The sequence below is a fragment of the Emys orbicularis genome, chromosome 21 (genome assembly GCF_028017835.1).
Source record: "Emys orbicularis isolate rEmyOrb1 chromosome 21, rEmyOrb1.hap1, whole genome shotgun sequence".
In the NCBI taxonomy this organism is placed as follows: Eukaryota; Metazoa; Chordata; order Testudines; family Emydidae; genus Emys; species Emys orbicularis.
Genome location: NC_088703.1, coordinates 11,079,791 through 11,096,055, shown reverse-complemented (window position 1 = coordinate 11,096,055; position 16,265 = coordinate 11,079,791).

Here is a 16,265-nt window from a genome sequence, read left to right as displayed (position 1 = left end):
ACAACAAACCAGAGAATGGGAGAGGAACAAAACTTTGCTTAAATAAACTACAGGATGTTTGTGGTGAACTCCTGTGCACAGATAGCCTGTGTTCTCCACCCCTGATTCCAGGGCATGCTGCAAAATCATTATATAGCCTCTCTAAATTATAATCTTGCACAAACATATCTCTACATCTTCCCATTTAAAAAAACAAAAAGCAAACAAACAAAACCAATTAGCTCCTACATATAAACAGCTAACAGCTATCTAATAACATGTACATTAAATTCTCAACCCAACCAGTACATTTCCATAAACCCAATGTGTCAACTACCTAGAGAGGAGAAGTTATCAGCACATAAAGCTGGAGTGAATTTTACTACTCACTTTCCTCAAATATCCCTTCTCCAGGGAAGTTAGCCAGTCTTTATGTGTCTTTCAGTACATTTAATTTCCCTCTCTGGTCTTCTCAGGATCAGCCTTTCATTACAGTGTGAGCAGAGGTGAAAGTAAGCCAGTATGGTCCGGTACGGCATACTGGCAAGAGCCGGTATGCTGTGGTGGACTAGACTGGCTTCCCCAGGCTGGCGATTTAAAGCGCCCAGAGCTCCCTGCAGCAGCCGGAGCCCCGGGCCCTTTAAAGCTCTGCCCGAGCCCCACTGCCAGAGCTCTGGGGTAGCAGCAGCAGGGCTCCGGCGGTGATTTAAAGGACCAGGGGTTCCCCACAGCGTCCAGAGCCCTGGGCCCTTTAAAGCACCACCTGAGCCCCACTTCCGGAACCCTGGGGTAGTGATGGCAGGGCTCCGGTGGTGATTTAAAGGGTCAGGGGCTCTGGCCACTGCGGGGAGCCGCGGGCCCCTTAAAGTGCCGCCCAAGCCCCGCTGCCAGAGCCCCGGGGTAGCAGGGCTCCAGCGGTGATTTAAAGGGCTACCGCAGCCCCAGACCCTTTAAATCTCATCCAGAGCCCTGGGGTAGCAGTGGCAGCTGGGAGCCCCTGGGACTCCGTTGGCGATTTAAAGGGTCCGGGTATTAAAGGCCCCGCCTCTTCTGGTTGAGGCCACGCCCCCTGCTCAGGACTCCGGCGTACCAGTAAGTCCTTTAAGTTACTTTCACCCCTGAGTGTGAGTGGTTCTCTTGTTGCTTGCCCATTTCTCCTCTGTCCTTTGATGATAAATGATGAATTGGCTGATAAATGCCAAAGTTCACATCTACTGTCAATATTCTGGAACTTACTCTTAGATCACTTCAATTACACCGAAATGTGTCCCCCTGGTCTGTCTGGACTACATAAAACCTTGGCTGCAGCTGTTCTTTAATAGTACCCCTTTGGCACCAAGTATTAGAGGTGTGATTCCTCAGGCACTCTCTGTCACCTGGGTTAAGAGATGGGAGATCACAGGCCCTTTTGCCAAAATAATATTTCTTCTTCCACTTCTGATTTTCTTTGATCTTCCATATGGTTTCATCATCATGAGATTTCAGCAAGTTATTAGTGATTGGTAAATTAGATCTGATCATTCGTCTCATTAACAGCTGAGCTGGAGAAAAGCCATTCTCCAGAGGTGTACTTCAGCAAACCAATAAAGCTTTATGAAAATCACCCTCAATGTTAGAAGTCTTTTTCATCAGGTTCTTTACCATCTGTATAGCCCTTTCCACAAGTCCATTCATTTGGGGGTAATTTGGGCATGATGTTTTGTGATGAAAATCCCAATTGATGGCAAATTGCCTAAAATCTGCACTGGAAAAAATGCGGCCCATTATCGCTAAAGACTTCATCTGGAATTCCATGTCTGGAGAACATTCCCTTTGTGACAGTTATCACTGACTTATTAATAGTGCTGTGCAGTGAGCAAATTTCCGGGCACAGAGAATAATAATCTGCAACCATTTAGTAAACATCTGATTGCCAGGGAAATCAGTCATAGAATAGAACCATAGGGTTAGAAGAGACCGCAAAGGTCATCTAGTCTAACCCCCTGCCAAGATGCAAGTTTTACCTACCTTCACCTAAGGCATTTGTGGAATTGGGTGAGGTCTCAGTGGCTCTGCCTGTTGGCATGGCTTGTATTTCAAGAATGAAAAGCAATTTTCTACCACATTAGTAACATCATGATTGATCTGTGGCCAATACAGCACCTCTCGTGCCCAATGTTTGCACTTCTCAATCACCCCATCTATCACAGTAAGTTCAGCAGTTCCAATAGTCTCTTATACTTGGACAGCAACTGCTTATTTCTCTAGGCCACACATTACATATCACTTCTTTAAAGATCCCCAATGATTAATCTTTCTCCATTTCCTCTCTTGTCTGTTGCAGTCTATTGTTAGCTATGGGAATTGACTTTGCAATCAGATCTACCTGGGCTTGCATATCTATCTCTAAAGTCTTCTCTCATTTTGTAGTCGGAGTCACCGCTCTGGAAAGTGCATCTGCAGTGACCATGCATTTTCCGGTCATGTAGGTCACAGCCAAGTCATATTTTGTAGCTTTATCATCATTCTTTGAATCCCTAGATACAGTCATTTAGCAGTTTGACAAATAATACTATCGGGCCTTGTGGTCTGTTTCAACATCCATTTCCTGGCCATATATATTTTGACTGTCTCTCTCACAGGAAAACAATATTTCTAAAAGCGCCTCAATCTGTGCATATCTGGTTTCTGCCTCTGTCAGTGATGCCTCTGTGTATGTCCTGGTGGCCAACAATCATTGTGTTTCTGTAAAATCACTGCACCTAACTGACGCTATGAAGCATATGCTGAAATTTTAATAGGCATGCCTGGGGTGTAGAACTCAACACTGCCTCTTGTATCAGTTGTTGTTTGAAACCTTCCCACAATTACTCCTGTCATGCAGCCCAATACCATTCATTTTTATTTTCTAGGAGTTTCCTCAAAGATGGTACTTTTGTAAATAAATGAGGTATTTCCAAGACAATTAGCCATTCCCAGGAACCATTGGCCATCTTTCTTTGACTGGGGATACAGCATCATTTCAATGGCTGAAACCTTCCTTTTATCAGGTTTTATGCCTTCATTGGAAAAATCAGCTCTGTAACCCCTAAAACACATTTCTCCCTGTTTAGTTTCAAGTTTGCAGCTCTAGTTAAATCCAAGACTTGTCAAAGTCTACAATCATGTTCCTCTTTAGTTGAGCCCCAGATGATGATATCATCCACTGTGGTGGTGACACCATTAATATATTCATAGATCATATTTATGGTTTTATGATAAACTTCTGGTGCTGAAGCTATGCTGAAGGTTAAATGTAAGAACTTTCCAAAAGGGGTATTAAATTTACGTAGTTCTGAGCTTAGAATCATAGAATCATAGAATATCAGGGTTGGAAGGGACCTCAGGAGGTCATCTAGTCCAACCCCCTGCTCAAAGCAGGACCAATTCCCAATTAAATCATCCCAGCCAGGGCTTTGTCAAGCCTGACCTTAAAAACTCCTAAGGAACAAGATTCCACCACTTCCCTAGGTAACCCATTCCAGTGCTTCACCACCCTCCTAGTGAAAAAGTTTTTCCTAATATCCAACCTAAACTTCTCCCACTGCAACTTGAGACCATTACTCCTTGTTCTGTCATCAGGTACCACTGAGAACAGTCTAGATCCATCCTCTTTGGAACCCCTTTTCAGGTAGTTGAAAGCAGCAGCAAATCCCCCCTCATTCTTCTCTTCTGCACACTAAACAATCCCAGTTCCCTCAGCCTCTCCTCATAAGTCATGTGCTCCAGGCCCCTAATCATTTTTGTTGCCCACTGCTGGACTGTTTCCAATTTTTCCACATCCTTCTTGTAGTGTGGGGCCCAAAACTGGACACAGTACTCCAGAGGGGAATAGAGGGGAATGATCACGTCCCTCGATTTGCTGGCAATGCCCCTACTTAAACAGTCCAAAATGCTGTTAGCCTTCTTGGCAACAAGGGCACACTGTTGACTCATAAGTTCTTGAGTTAATTTAAGCACCGAAATCCTGAGGTGGCATCCAATTACTGAAATCTTGTACATTTGCAAATTCAGTCATAATCTCTTCTCTGGCTGGCAGTTTGAAATATTCTCTTTTAATAGCCTTATTGAAGTTTCCTGGATCTAAGCATATGTGTAACTGGCAATTATTTTTCTCCACAATGACTAGGGAGCTCACCCATTCCATTGGCTCCTCAATTTTTTTTGTATTACTTGCATTGCTTCCATCCTTTCGATCTTAACCTTGAATTTATCATGAAGTGCAAATGGCCCCTTTTTACATGGATGGATATCTGGAGGGGCCTGCTTGTTTATCTGGATTATGTACACATAAAAGAAATGTGCATCTCTGAAAGGTCTCATTCCTTTTTGGTATGTAATGTTCCTCACAGTTAGTCAGTACTTGAACTTAACTTCATGCTTTCACCCTCTTCAAACTTAAAGTTGTTATAAATATCCAATGCTTCCTCCCCAACAACATGCAAAAAGATTGATGACTGCACTTTATCATTTTTCTCCTCTGTCCCTACAGCTGACAATTACAATTAAAATCTCTGTCGGATTTTTTTCCAGTTCTCTGCAACATTACCTGACAAATGTAGACTGGAGGCAGGTTCTCAAACTAGTCAAGCAGCTATTGGGCTCATAAAATACATACAAAAGCTTCTGTTTCTTCTCTGTTTTTCTCCTTCTCTGCTCCACCTGCTCCTCTTTCCTCTGCTTTCAGTTTCAAATTCAGGAGTTAACCTCAAGGTGACTGCTGCAGTCTCCTTCTCATTCAGCACTTCTGACACCATGTAATGATCTTGGGGTTCATTAAACAACAAACCGGTGAATAAGAAAGGATTAAAGCTTTGATTAAAAAACAAACTAGACAGTGTCTTTGGTGAACACTGTGCTTTGCATCCTGGCTTCCAGGGCATGGCTCAAAATTCCTATATTCATAAAACTGTCCCTTATGATGAAAGCTCTCTAAATTATAATCTTGCACAAACATATCTCTACACATGGCACAGGAATGGGGACATAGGAGTGAAGCCGCCGAGCTCCCCACCCTCCCCTTGACCCTCCTTCCCCTGCAGTGTCATGGCTGGCACGTGGCTCTGGATTGCCTTATTCCAGCCCAAACAGAACAACACACAGGGCAGCTCTCGCATCTCCAGAAGTTCCTGTTTTCTATCCCGGTCTCCCTCTCAGGACAGCAGCCCAGCTGTTGGCTCACAGAGGCCTCTTCCAGCTGGGTCCCAGAAACTCTTGCTAGTCTTTCCCCCCAAAGCCTCACAGCACCATCTGGCTGAGTCACATCTCTTATGGGTTTTGTGGTGTACTGAGGACAATGCTGGAATTATTAACTATCACTCTGAGAATGGTGGGGTTTCCTTGTCCTGCTTGCAGGTTAGAGAGCTTTGTAGGGAAGCATGCAAGTAGCATCAGTCTCAAAAGACCCAGCCTAGAGCAAAGTGGCATGAAAGGGGTCTCTCTGCCATGGGGAGCAGCCTGATTTGCCACTGTCTGGTTTTGGTTACTGGGTGTTATTGTCCTGGCTTCTAAGAATGAGCAGTGTTACAGTGCAACCTTCCAGCAATAGTATTTATGTTTTTATCTAACATCTCTCTGTGTGTGCCATGAACATAACAGGCATCACTGAGGCAGGGCTGTGATTCTTTGCTAGAAATCATGTGGCAAATCTATATGCCCTGTTACACCCCTCTATCAAAAGGTCTTGGCTTCCACTCACAAACACCACAAGGCAACATGATACAATAAGTAAATTAAGGACAGAGCAAGGAATCACACATCATTGGCGTTTGTCCCTCACTGATGATGGGAGATGGGAATGGACTGTCACACAGGTGAAAATGTTCCCAGGGACAGTTGCAGGCTGCTTGGAAAAGTGTGCAGGCCCAGAGAATGATGGAGAGGAACCTACCTCAATGTTTCAAAATGTCCCTTGAGCTGGAAGAGTCTCAATTCAGCCATCCATGAAGATAGCTCCTGTGTCACACTAAAAACCCAACGAACTGAAATGGGAACTGTGCGTGAGGAACGAAGAGTGAATGTATCTTCCACCTCCTCAACAAAGGAATTGTATCTGAACTGTGATCAGGGAAAGTGAAAGCACAAGAGAGCTGGTTACATATTAACCTTTCAGAAGGGTAGCCATGTTAGTCTGTATCAGAACAAAAAAAAACAAAGAGAAGTCCGTGTGGCACCTTAGAGGCCACATCCACCCTGACTGAATTGGCCTCCTTAGCACTACAAAAAGTAATTTTCCCTCTGTTGATATTCATCCCATCTTGTCAATTGTTGGGAATGGGCCACATCCACCCTGATTGAATTGGCCTCGTTAGCACTGACCCCCCACTTGGTAAGGCAACTCCCATCTTTTAATGTGCTGTATAACTATAGCTGCCTTCTGTATTTTTCACTCCATGCATCTGATGAAGTGGGTTATTGCCCATGAAAGCTTATGCCCAAATAAATTTGTTAGTCTCTAAGGTGACACAAGGACTCCGTGTTTTTATAGTAACCTTTATTACTAGTACATTCTCCAATAAGGGATTTTTCAGTTCAGGGGAAGAACCAAAATGTTTGGGAAAAAAATTTCTGTTCATGTTATACTGAAATGGATTTTTTTTCTTACCAGAACTAATTCATCCCAACAACCCCAACCCCATTTTTTTTAATGTAAAACACCAGAAATGAAAACTAAACAGAATGGAAAACCAAAACAAAACAAGGAGTTTTCATTTGTTTATTTATTTAAAAAAAACAAATTCAACTAATTTTCTGAACAAAATGTTTCAAAATTAAAAGTCAAAAACATTTTGAAATTATCAAAACAAACCATTTTGTTTTTATAAAAACAAAAAACATTTTTCAGACAAAATTACTTGCCTATTTGTGAATAATTTCAGTGTCCCCTAAAACAGTGGTTCTCAAAGCCTGTCCGCTGCTTGTTCAGGGAAAGCCCCTGGTGGGCTGGGCCGGTTTGTTTACCTTCTGCGTCCACAGGTTTGGCCAATCGTGGCTCCCACTGACTGTGGTTCACCACTCCAGGCTAATGGGGGCTGCAGGAAACGGTGCAGGCCAAGGGATGTGCTGGCCACTCTTGCCGCAGCCCCCATTGGCCTGGAGCGGTGAACCACAACCATTGGGAGCCGCGATCGGCTGAACCTGTGGACACGGCAGGTAAACAAACCGGCCCGGCCCGCCAGGGGCTTTCCCTGAACAAGCGGCAGACCGGCTTTGAGAACCACTGCCTTAAAATACATTTTTTTCAACTAATTTACTACCCCCCCCCCCCAAAAAAAATCCTCAGCTCTACCAGTAAAAAATAAAATAAAATAAATGTGTGATGAGGGTTAAAATTTCATCAGGATGCTTCCTATCCACCTAAAACCTAAGCACTATGGAAATAAGAAATTAAGGAAATATCAACTGCTTTCCATGCCATCTCCATATTGTCTACAACACTGGCAATAACACACTCCAGTGCCACTTATGGGTTTCACTGCCATCTCCAGCCTATAACAAAAATCTGTACTCACCCCAAGTTCATCACACTCATGAAATACCTTAATAGTAAACTCATAGGTTTCTCTATCAACATATTGTTCATCAGGGTGATCTGCTTTAACACCTAGGATAATGGAGTTACAATTAGGAGCTGGCCTGATTATTTTGGTAAATTCTTTATTGGCTGGTGAATGAAGTTTCAGTTGACCTGAAATTATACATGAAGTTGTGTCAAGTTTGCCAAATAATTTCAACCAAACCAAATCAATTAAGATGTTTCAGTAATGTTTAAAATGAAACATTTTGTTTTGACATGACTCTATTTTTTTTTAATGTTGGGTATTTTGACAAAAACAAATTCACAGAGCAGCCCATGAGAATAGTTTCCCTTTCCAGAGGTTAGGTACAGAAGCGGTCTAGGTTCACTTCCCCATCTGCCTGATGTGGAGAAAGGATTTAAAGTTCTCACATGTTAGGTGAGTTAACCAACTACCAGCTGCTACAGTCTCTTTGTGTAGAGCACTCATTATTCATAGCCATGGGACCAGCAAAAGAAAATAAAAATGTCTGTTTCGGCTCAATCCAAAATGATTTATTTAAATATTTTTTTTTTGAATTGCCAGTGGGGGGAAAACATTATTTGCACAGCTATAGTTATTGATAGTGTGTTAAATCACAAGTTAGGTTGGAAATCCATCACTCTTTGTTTCTATTTAAGAATGTAAGAATGTAAGAACAAACCTACTGGGTCAGACTGATGGTCCATCTAGCCCAGTGTCCATATAGCCCGTCTGGTACCGTCCACTTCTGACAGTGGACGGTACCAGATGCTTCAGAGGCAATGAACAGAACAGGGCAATTATTTATTGATCCATTCCCTGACATCCAGTCCCAGCTTCAGAGGCTTAGGGACACCCAGAGCATGGAGTTGCATCCCTGGACATGTTGGCTAATAGCCATTGATGGGCCTGTCCTCCATGAATGTATCTAATTATTTTTTGAACCCAGCTATTCTTTGGCCTTCACAACATCCTCTGGCAATGAATTCTACAGATTGTGCATTGTGAGAAGAAGTACTTCCTTATATTTGTTTTAAACCTGTTGCCTATTAATTTCACTGGGTGACCCCTAGTTCTTGCTGTGATGGGTTCAGTAACAGAGACCTCCTTGGGATGTGCTGAAACTAACTCTGAGCCCATTTTATTTGCCAACTTGGGACTCCAGAACCCTGTCTTATTGAGCCACACACGCTAACCTGCTGCAACACAGACCCAGGATCTGAACCATGCCCCCAAAGCTTCAGACTAAATTGAAAACAGTTCAGCAGGTACTCCTGTCTCCAGCACCCAGACACCCAGCTCCCAATGGGATCCAAACCCCAAATAAATCCGTTTTACTCGGTATAAAGCTTATACAGGGTAAACTCATAAATTGTCCGCCCACTATAACACTAATAGAGAAATATGCACAGCTGTTTGCTCCCCCAGGTATTAATCACTTACTCTGGGTTAATTAATATACAAGAGTGATTTTATTAAGTATAAAAAGTAGTATTTAAGTACTTTTAAGTAATAATAGACAGAACAAAGTAAGTTACCAAGCAAAATAAAAAAAAAACATGCAAGTCTAAGCCTAATACATTAAGAAACTGAATACAGGTAAATCTCACCCTCAGAGATGTTCCAATAAGCTTCTTTCACAGTCTAGACTCCTTTTTAGTCTGGGCCCAATCCTTTCCCCTGGTACAGACCTTGTTAGGTCTTGCTCAGGTGGTAACTCAGGGATTTCTCATGACTGGTCACCTCCTTTGTTCTGTTCGACCCCATTTTATAGCTTTGGCACAAGGGCGGAATCTTTTGTCTCTCTGGATCCCCACCCCTCCTTCTAAATGGAAAAGCACTTGGTTTAAGATGGATCCCAGTTCAGGTGACATGATCACATGTCACTTTTAGACCTTCTTCATTTCCTAACAGCTGGCCCACAGGTACATAGGAAGACTTGCAGGTAAACAAACACATTCACAGTTCATTGATTCTGAAGCACCCTTAATGGCTTCCACTTAACATGCTTACATCAGTGATACAAGTTTATATCTTATTCTCCTAACTCCAGAAATAGAAATAATACATGCTAACAAATACAATGAACACACTCAGTACATCATAAGCTTTGTAATGATACCTTACAAGAGACATTTTGCATGAAGCATATTCCAGTTACATTATATTCACACTTATTAGCATATTTCTATAAAATATATGGAGTGAAACGTCAGACTTGTGTTATGTGAAGGGATAAGTAACACTTTCCTACTCACTTTGTCCACACCAGTCATGATTTTATAGATGTGTATCTCATCCCCCTTAGGCATCTCTTTTTCTAAGCTGAAAGTCTGTCTTTTTAATTTCTTTGTTTAAAATAATTTTTTTAATCTCTTTTTTATGTTGAGGCTGATTTAGTTCAGAATCTCAATGTCCATTTTTCCATTATTTGCTTACTTTCTGTAGCTCTCACATAGCACTCCACTTTTTAATCAGTACATAAATTTAGCATCCTTGCTCCACAGATAGCTTGTGAATGTGTACAAAGACCACCACAATATCAGCAGATGCAATTGTCATTTACAGTGATAGAATCCATACTTTGTGCATGATATGTAGATAACAATAGTGTCTGTGGCTTTTTCAGACCATCTGATGTTGATGTCTGTAAATCCATCCAAGTGATCCAGTAAGGTCTGCAGAACAGTTGAGAAACAGCCCTTCCTGTTGAAATATTCTGAAGCTATGGGAGATAAGCACAAACTTGGGATATGGCTGCAAAGCACCCCACCACAGTTAGGGAATCACACCAGCTTCAATCCACCTCTTATACCTTGCACATTTCCCAGCTTGATCATCCTGTCTTGCAGTGGGGCTAGGTGAAGAATTGATTTTTTGGTTAGGTGGCATTTCTGAAAAAGACTTTTGAGGGTCTGTTCTACTACAGGGATTTGAACCTGCATCACTTACATCCCAAGAGAGCACACTACCCACTGGACTATAGATGAAAAGAGCAGGGGAGAGGGAAACTGAAGGTGGGGGAAGCAGCACTTCTTCCTTCTCCTCCTCCTCTGACTGCTTGGTGAATCTCAAATTTGCAAAGTTTCAGACCCAACAAAACTGCATTTCTCATCAAATAAACTATTCACTCAACCAATATGTCCAAAGTTCTGTCTTGCAGACCTCCATGACCGATGACTTCCCTACACCAATCTGATTCCCCAATACCAATCTGGGGTGGGAAGCTTCTATATTGTGATAACCATTAGCTTTTCCATGCCCTCACTCTTGTTGTTGGTGATCCTGAGCTGCAGAGGCTAGCTCAGTGCACAGATCCAGAAATGTGGTCTTCTAGCTCTTGAAGTTCTGGAGCCAGTGCTGGACATCATATGTCTGCATAACAATCACATCCCACCCTTGAATGCTTGTTGGATGGCCTCAGAGCATTGCTGCAGTAAGTGCAGTTGATCTGAGAACAGATCCAACAGGAACACCATCACAGCATGGGTTTTCTTCTGAGAACTCCCTCCCCTTGCAGATTCACCTAGCTGGTGCCATGGTTTCACCAGAATGACAATATCTGCTTAACTCTCATAATAATGGACAGGATCATATCAGTTTCCTGGGACCCTCCATGCTGGCAGGGAGCAGTTTGGAAATGGTATAAACACTAGGTGAGTTATGAGCAACAGCAGAAGAGACAGCGAGTGTTTGACCCTGCTCCCATAATACCCTAGGACACCAGTATATACACCACAATGCTGCACAAAATAGCCCATACATTTGTAGTGAATCTGAAGGCAGTGCAACTTACCCATGCTGCACTGTACTTAAACAGATTCAGGGTGCCCCGATGTAGACACAAGTGATGTTGTTTGTATAGCTGCATGAAGTGGGGCAGCTGCCCCACTCCATGAGGAAAAGGGCTGGAACAGGTCAGAGACGCTGCACAGACCAGCAGCCAATCAGCAAGGGCCTGTGGGGAGCCAATCAGGGCCAAGAAAGAGGCAGCCAATCAGGGTCAGCCTGAGCCCTATATAAAGGCTACAGCAGCGAGGAGAAGGCAGTCTCTCCCTGACTAGCAAGGGAGGAGGAATGGCTCCAGAGGTAAGGAGGTAGCCTCTTGGACAGAGCAGTGCTGGGCAGGCTCTAGGGAGCAGAGGAGAGCTCAGGCTCCTTACCTGCCATACTGCAGCCCCTGCTAGAAAGGGTCAAGAAGGTGTAAGGGCCAAAGGGGAAGTGGCCCAGGGACGATAGGCAGACAAGAGGAAAGAAGGATAGCAGAGAGAGGCTGCTGCTAAAGGGTCCCTGGATCAGGACCTAGAGTAGTGGGCAGGCCTGGGTTCCCCTCCCCTCCCCCATTCCCCTTTACACTGCACCAGGCCATGGAGGAGCATGGCTGATACAGACTGCAACTTGCCCCTGAGGTGAGGGGCTAGATTTTTGGGTTATGGTTGGCCACTGAGTCAGGGGCAAGCCGAAGGATGCCATTACCACCCACCCCAACCATGGAAGGGGGTGAGAATGGAGTAGTGGGCACTGCCAGTGGGCAGTGTCCTGAAAAGAACAGCCTCCTGAAGAGGACACCGTGGTCCGGAGAGCGACGCATGTCCCAGTGGTGGAGACAAACAGCAGGGCAGACAATGGGTGAGACACCACCTGCAGAGGGCGCTCCAGCGCTGGCCAGAGCTAATTCCCAGAGCAACCAGCAGGAGACACCATGGTGGTGAGCACCACCTGTTACCGTGCAATATCAGCTGTGGGAACACACAACTAAAATAGTTGTATCAATTTAATGAAACATCATTTATACCAATCCAGCTTCTATGTTTAGACAAGGCCTTTCACACAGTGTATTATGAACACACTTTTCCCAAATTCAATCACAAATTATGTCTGAGTCAACTGTAGCAAAATTGTAAGACTTAGGTAGTTCCCTTCATGTGTTTACATATGAGCTGATGGATTCATTGATTTGCATTCTCTTGATGAATTTGCATTGTTCAGATCTTACATTTGTGTGGGGTGTAAATTTAACATCTAAGGCTGCTTTCGATTGTTCATTCATTGCTTCCTTTTCTGATAAATAGAGAAAATCCTTTGCACAAGAGGTCTCTTACAGTGTAGGAAAGCTCATTTCATATTATCTGATTCATGTATCCTCGGGCAGCTTCATAGAAGGGGAAAGAATCTGTCTACATATTAAATTCTGCACAGATATCAGTTGCATTTATGTTGAAAGGCAGGGGAGGTGGTAAGTAGGGACTTGTCATCTTTCTCAAACTTCCTCACCAAACCATCACTCATACCAAACTGTAGTAGTCTTGACAATGCATAGATTCTAAGGCCGGAAGGAACACTGCGATCATCTGTCTGGCCTCCTGTATAAAACAGGCCAAAGAACTGCCCCCAAATAATTCCTGTGTGAACTAGAGCAGATCTTGTAGAAAAACACGCAATCTTGATTTTGCCAGTGATGGAGAATTCATCATAATCTTTTGGAAGTTTTTTCCAGTGGTTAAATTATCTTCATTTTCAACAACTTACACCTTATTTCCCATCTGAATTTGTCTAGCGTCAACTTCCAGCCATTGGATATCATTAGACCCTTGATTCAAGAGCCCTCTAATATAAAATTTTATGTTCCCCAAAAATGTTCCCCAGGCACTTATACACTGTAATCAAGTCACCCCTTAATCTTCTCTTTGTTACACTAAACAGATAGAGCTCCTTGAGTCTATTATTACTAGGCATGTTTTCTAATCCTTTGATCATTCTTGTGGCTCTTCTCTGAACCTGTTCCAATTTATCAACATATTTCTTGAATTATGGACACCAGAATCGGACACAGTATTCCAGCTGTGGTTGCAACAATGCCAAATATGGAAGTAGTATAACCTCCCTACTCCTACTCAGGATTCCCCTGTTTGTACACCCAAAGGATCTCCCTTTTGGCCACAGAATCACACTGGGAGCTCATGTTCCAATCATTATCCACAATGACCTCGAATTGTTTTCAGAGCTAATAATAATAATTAATGGAGATATCCCACCTCCTAGAACTGGAAGGGACCTTGAAAGGTCATGGAGTCCAGCCCCCTGCCTTCACTAGGCAGGACCAAGTACTGATTTTGCCCCAGATCCCCAAGTGGCCCCCTCAAGGATTAAACTCACAACCCTGGGTTTAGCAGGCCAATGCTCAAACCACTGAGCTATCCCTCCCCCCTAGGAAGCTAGTTCTTCCTTGGACAGAGTCCTCCATCCTGGACTCACGATTTCAGGTTTTACTGTAATTGCTTTTATTTAAACTATTACATCAAGAAGATAATGGAGGAAATTGGATTAAGTTGATTACTCAGAGTTCCCATCCTTTCTGTTTGTCTTTTTCTGGCCTGCTACCTCTCGCCTCTGCAATTTCTGTTGGACACGTTCACCAGAAATCCCAGGACCACATTTGGAGTGATAAACTTTCAGTATCCTTTACAAATGTCTAGTGTGGGTAAGTTAAGACTTCAAGGTGAAAAAATTTGAAGTGAGGGTAACTAACCTTTGGAACAACTTCCCTAGGGATGAGGTAGATTCTCCATCACTTGGAGTCCTTAAATCAAGACTAGATAGTTTTCTTAAAGGTCTGCTATTACTCAGTCACAAGGTACTGGACTTCATCCAGGGATAATTGGCTGGGATTCTCTGGTCTGTGTTATGCTGTAGGTCAGACTATATGGTCACACCAGCTCTTTCTGGCTTTAAAATCAATGAACACATTAACATACAAAGAATAGCAATTGAGGTATGTTTACATATCTGGCCAGACATATAATTGTGTTGCCAAATCATTGAAGATACTATATCTTATGTTGTATTAACACCAGCCTTCCTGCACTGCTAAATCGGGGCTGAGTCATGAGGAATGGTCACTGACTAGTGGTAGATGAAGCATCTTCACACAGAACTCTCTGCAGATGCTTGGGTGAATGAAGTTGTCACCTTATGCTATGGTTGCCTCTAAGACAGACCTCTCTCTGCAGCTATGCTGTGCACAGGGCCGGCTCCAGATACCAGCTTACCAAGCAGGTGCTTGGGGCGGCCGCTCCGGAGAGCGGTGGCACGTCCAGCTGTTCGGCGGCAATTCGGTGGTCGGTCCCTCACTCCTGCTCGGAGCAAAGGACCTCCCGCCGAATTGTCGCCGCAGATCGTGATCACGGCTTTTTTTGTTTGTTTGTTTGGCTGCTTGGGGCGGCCAAAACCCTGAAGCCGGCCCTGGCTGTGCAATCAGACTGTGTCTGCAAACAAACAGGCACCAACCAGGAAACCACTGCTTACAGGTTATTTATTATCTCCCCTTTTGCTGCCCTTTTTGGAGTTCAGCCTTTCATTGCCTTGTCTCACAGTATCTGCCTTCAGGAACTTCTTCACAGGTTTTAGCAATAACAGACCCAATTCTGCCCTGATTTCAGAGAGGTGTGAGAGAGGACAGGATTTGTCATAATTAGCCACAAGGGACATTCTCTTCTATACAAATTAAATCATCTGTGATGTAATTTCCTGGTCAGATGAGCTTGTCTAACACTTAGCCTCTTTCTGAGTCTCCTCATTTTCACACAAGAGTAAATGTCAGGCTGACTGAGATTTGGATCCATAGAATAATAGAATATCAGGGTTGGAAGGGACCTCAGGAGGTCATCTAGTCCAACCTCCTGTTCAAAGCAGGACCAACCCCAACTAAATCATCCCAGCCAGGGCTTTGTCCATCATTAAGAATAAACACAATAGGTCTGTTCTAGCGTGACACAAAAAATGCTGTTATGGTGGGAGTCAGCAGATAGTGGTCTTTTCTTTTATTCATAGTCTCACTAGTCCCATTTCTTGGCATGTGAGCAGTGAATAGTTTATGAAAAAAATATTGTATTATTAGTACCTTTGCAATGTAGTTTCTTTGGATGAGCTGTTGGTAACAGCAAGAGTTTGTTCTCTGCCTTCATCTCTCTAACTAGTGTCAAATCCTGATGCAGAACTGTGAATTGGTACTTTGGCTGAGATTTCTGAAGAAAAAAAAGTTTAGCTGCATGCTGTTTATGACCAATTCTGTTCCAGGACTGGTGTATATGGTGTAAATAAACAAATTACACTAATAAAATACCCAGACTCTGTCACTGATTTCTCCTTCAACAAGCAACTGACCTGCAAAAACCTGAAATCTGCTTCTACTCAGCATACAGGCTACATTTAAAATCACAACAGGCACCAGTTGCCCCACCCCACTCCCTTATGTGCCATCTAGCAGGGATGGCCAGGACTGAATGGGCCAAGGAGACAGAAATCCCCTTCTCAATCATAGAGTTGATCTCTCCAGAGCAGCGGGCAGCTGAACTGTCAATCAGCAGTCGATGGGGAATGTTTTCATGTCCTTGCTTTATGGATTTATCAGTACATTAACTTTCCAAGTGTGAAAGTGAAATGAATTATATTAAAGAAATAGAATGAATTAAAGAATGCTGTATGTACCTTTAAGTAGAAATGAGAAATGCTGCAAGCCAGGGGGCAGGAAAGCAGACATTAACTGCTTAATGAATTGCCCCACTTAAGGGCAATTGGTGAAGCATTAGCCTTAGATCCATAAGAGTTAATAAGGAAGCAGGATATGCATATTGTGCCCCATGCAAATTTTACAATTTTGCTCTCTCTGTCCCTTTGTTTAGTTCGCACCCTTTTATCTGTATAAATAAGACTGTTTGAATCTTGCATGGA